The sequence below is a fragment of the Terrapene carolina genome, unplaced genomic scaffold (assembly GCF_002925995.2).
Source record: "Terrapene carolina triunguis isolate 2854851 unplaced genomic scaffold, T_m_triunguis-2.0 Scaffold85, whole genome shotgun sequence".
NCBI lineage: Eukaryota > Metazoa > Chordata > Testudines > Emydidae > Terrapene > Terrapene triunguis.
The window spans coordinates 52,208,834-52,213,085 of NW_020664436.1; the positions used below are offsets into that span (position 1 = coordinate 52,208,834).

General features: G+C 44.5%; 1 pseudogene; it reads left to right on the forward strand.

Annotated features, from left to right (window-relative positions):
- The first annotated feature begins 732 nt into the window (after positions 1-732).
- LOC112112075 lies at positions 733-4,028 on the forward strand (annotated as a pseudogene).
- The last annotated feature ends 224 nt before the right edge of the window (positions 4,029-4,252 follow it).

Here is a 4,252-nt window from a genome sequence, read left to right on the forward strand (position 1 = left end):
ATCTCTGAGGCAAGAAAATCCGCCAATAAGCGCAGGACCCACCAAGATAGAGGAGGAACTTTGTCACAGCAGACAAGACAGAAAAAAGGTGGGACGAGAAATAAAGCCATGGAGATAGAGAGGTGAAGGGCCCAAAGGTCAATGGCAGAGCAAAGAACAGAATCCAGGTCTCCTTAGTCCATGTCCAGTGGCTTATTCATAGAATCACACAGCCTGTGTTAATGCTTTTGAAAAAACGGTTGACGCTCACTGGCAAACAGCCCGACCAACTCATGCTGCGATCATGTCAAAAACTCACAAGCTAAGCTGTTGGTTACTACTGAATTTATACATGGATGGAAGACACTAGACACAGACACAACTCGAAGATTCATGCTGCTGTTGGATGAACAAGGCCTGTCAGGGCCGGTGCTACCATTAAGGCAAACTAGACGGTTGCCTAGTGCGCCAAGATTTGGGGGTGCCAAAAAGCGGTGCCCTCAATTTTTTTTTACAGCGTTCCTGGGCTGGGCTGCCAGCGGCGCGCTGACATGTGCGGCTCAGACTCCCTCTCCCAGTGCAGCGGCCGCTCCATGCAATTATTGTCATTGCCGGCGGGGGCGCCGGCAGCTGGGCAGAGCTCCGCAGCTCCGCTTAGCACACGTAGTACGAGCCCAGCGACGGGCGCGACAGCAGGGCTTCGCGAGGAAACGGGCGGCTGCCTCCTGGCTCAGCCTCCATGGTCACGGGGGCATGGAGAACAAAAGAGCCTCGGGCGGCGGTCCGGTGGAGCGGAGGAAGAAAGAGGACCCCGACGCCCATGCGTTGGGCAAGGTAAGCGCTTCCCCACAGCTTGGCCTCGGGTGCCTGTGCTCCTGCTCCCCTTGGTTCATGGCTAGTCCGTGCTTCTGCTCCCCTTGTGCGTGGGCGGCTGGAGAGGATGGCAGCCTGCAGAGCTGAGCTGCCCCAGTGCCCCCCTCTCCCTGCCCCAGCCTCTGTCATGCCCGGTATCTGCGTTTTAAGCCCTGCTGCTGTGTTATGCCTGCAACAGGCAGGCCTAAGCCTGTGAGTGACCCCCATAGCAGCTGTCTGAAAGAGTGCTTGGGGGAATCACGCAGAAGGAGCGTGATATTTGTTTGAGTTCTCTCTTCATGGAGGCTGCGCTCTACTTGGCACAGGACTGCAGTCTCAGCAGGACTCTAGGCCCAGCACCTTGCCTCGGTTTGTAGACTTGTAGTGCATCCCTGTCACCGGGCTCAGTCTGGCACTGGTACCCCTCACCAGTCAAAAAAGTTGGATGGACTGGTTAGGTTAGGTTAGTTGTCTTGCTGTTGCTTGGCCAGTGTAGAGACCACTGAATGCATAATATTCCTCTATGATGTTCTGTCCTGAGCAAAACTGGCATGTTATGAGGTAGTGCCTGTGAGGGACAGGTGTCTGTTTGTCATCCAGCAATCATGTCTTAGGTCTTCTGGGGGGGGGGCTTTTCCATCCTGTTTTCATTGGATCAAAGTCAAAGATTATTCTCACAGGGAAGTTAGTAGGCATTTAGAGCAGATGAGCATACCACCACAGAGCACTTGGCAACCATTTGAGAGTATGTGACCTATTTAGTTAGAAAATGGAACTTTTCTTTCAAATTGAGTTTGTACTATTTGATGTTTTTAATCATTTGGAGGTGCATGGCTGGTTGGACAGAATGGGTTCTGCAGCACTCCCAGTCAGATTTTGATATGAAGGAAGAAAGTATAAAGGGTGACTAAAAAGGGTGTATTTGTGATTACAATCAACATTGCTTAATTTTAAGGGAAAGTCATCTTGATCTCTTAATCAATATTTATATCAAACAGTTGATGAAATTCAAATAGTGACTTATAGTAAGTGACATGTATTCTCTATCCTTTACTTTTTAATAATGAACAAGAAAAAGAACTGATAGGAATAAAATTTCATTTTTTTTCCGTTTTCAGTTGATGCAGCCTCATGGCAGATAAAAAAAATTGTCTGGGGCACAATTTCGTAAGCGGAAGGCTGATAAGCAAAAAGAAGAAAGCAAGCAAGAAGGTTCATTTCTGAAATATCTCCATCCACTGGTCAGAGATGAAGGTAGTTCAATGCCAAAGGATCAAGCAGAGATGGAGGTGGGGATGAGAGGTTCACAAGTTGAAGAAGAGTTTGAAGAACATGATCTGAATATTGAAGACGAATCAAATGAGACACGTGAGGATCAAAACTTGGAAGACGGTGAAAGCGAAAATGTTACTTGTTTGAATTTGAGCTTTAGTGATCCTGCTACTTGGTCAAATGCGATGATCAAGTCTGACAAATTCTGGTGGAATATGGGCCGGAACAAGTTCAGCAGTTCGATTTTCCCAAAGATAGTAAGCAAAGAAAATTCTCGACAATTCATTACAAACGTAGACTTGTTAAGGGAGAAGAAATGCACTGTCAGTGGCTGCAGTATTCCGCATCAAGTGATTCTCTCTTTTGCTTCTGCTGCAAGTTGTTTGGCAGTAGTACTATTGGCACATCATCTCTTTCTGAAAAAGGCTCAAAGGATTGGAAAAACATGTCTGCAATTCTTTCACGGCACAAGAAAAGCAGTGAACATTTGACGAACATTCAAACATGGAAGGAACTTGAACTGCGATTGAAATACAAGAGAACAATTGATGAAGAACATTTGCGCTTGATTAAGCAAGAAGAAAAGTATTGGCAGCAAATACTAAAACGTCTGATTGCTTTGGTCAGAGTTCTTGGCGTGCAAAACCTGGCCTTTCGGGGAACACATGAAAAACTGCACACTTCTGGTAATGGGAACTTCCTCAAATTTGTCGAATATCTAGCTTTGTTTGACCCACTTATGGATGAGCATCTTCGCAGGATTAAGGACCAGGAGATGCATGTACATTACCTATGGAAAGACATACAGAATGAGCTTATTCAGCTTCAGAGACCGAGAATGAGACTGAATCAGTATGCATAAAGTAACACTTCTTGGGATTTGTGTTGCTTATGGAGACAACTGGAGCTGGTATGACAGAAACTATTCTTCACCAGTTAGAAGAGATGTCACTGCCTATAGAAAACTTGGTGTCCAGCGAAGAATTTTGGATATTAATCCACGAGCCTTTTTCGTTCCTTGCAGTGCACATTCATTGAATTTGGTTGTTAATGATGCTGCAAAGTGTTGCTTGGAGGCAACTGCCTTCTTTGATTTAGTTCAACGTGTGTATGTGTATTTCTCAGCTTCTACACATCGCTGGGAAGTTCTAACACGCCACGTATCTAATCTCACAGTTAAACCATTGAGTGAAACAAGATGGGAAAGTCGAATCGATGCCTTGAAACCTCTTCGCTATCAGCTTGGTGACATCTATGATGCTCTGATAGACATCTGTGAAGACACTACTCTAACAGGATCATCTGGCAATACGTCACAAGTTGATGCAAAGGCTCTTAAAAAAGCCATTTCTAGTTTCAAGTTTCTTGTTTCTCTTGTTTTGTGGTATGACATATTGTTTGAGATCAACATGACTAGCAAACAACTTCAGGCAAAAGAATTCGACATATGTGATGCCATTAATCAACTTGGAGAAACCAAGAAGTTTCTTGTGGGCCGCAGAAGTGACGCAGCCTTTGAGAAAACATTGGTAGATGCAGGTGAACTTGTGGAGGGGTTGGATGTACCGGCACTTTTTGAAGCAGATCCAATCCGTATTAGAAAGAAGAGGAAGCAGTTCACATATGAAGCAGACGACGAACCTATTTATAATCCGAAAGAAAAATTCAAAGTGAACTTTTATTTTGCAGTCATTGACACAGCAATACATTTAGTTAAAGAAAGATTCACACTGATGCAGCAAATTAGTTCAGTATTTGGCTTCATATATGATGTTTACAGTTTGCAAAATAAAACACCAAAGCAAATTATGGAACATTGCTTGAATCTGGAGCAAGCTTTGCAAAATGGTGAATCCAAAGCTATTGATGCCTTTGACTTGTGCAGTGAATTGCAAGCTATTGCAAGACGAGTCCAAAGGAGTTAATCACCGCAAGATGTATTGAACTTCATATGGGAAAATAAGCTGACAGATAGTGCCCCTAACACAGTTATTGCTCTTCGCATCCTCTTGACTCTCCCAGTTTGTGGCCAGTGGTGAGCAAAACTTCTCGAAGCTCAAGTTGATAAAAACATACATGCGAACATCAATGTTGCAACAAAGACTTGTTGGGCTATCTATCTTGTCAATAGAACATGACATTGCTCACA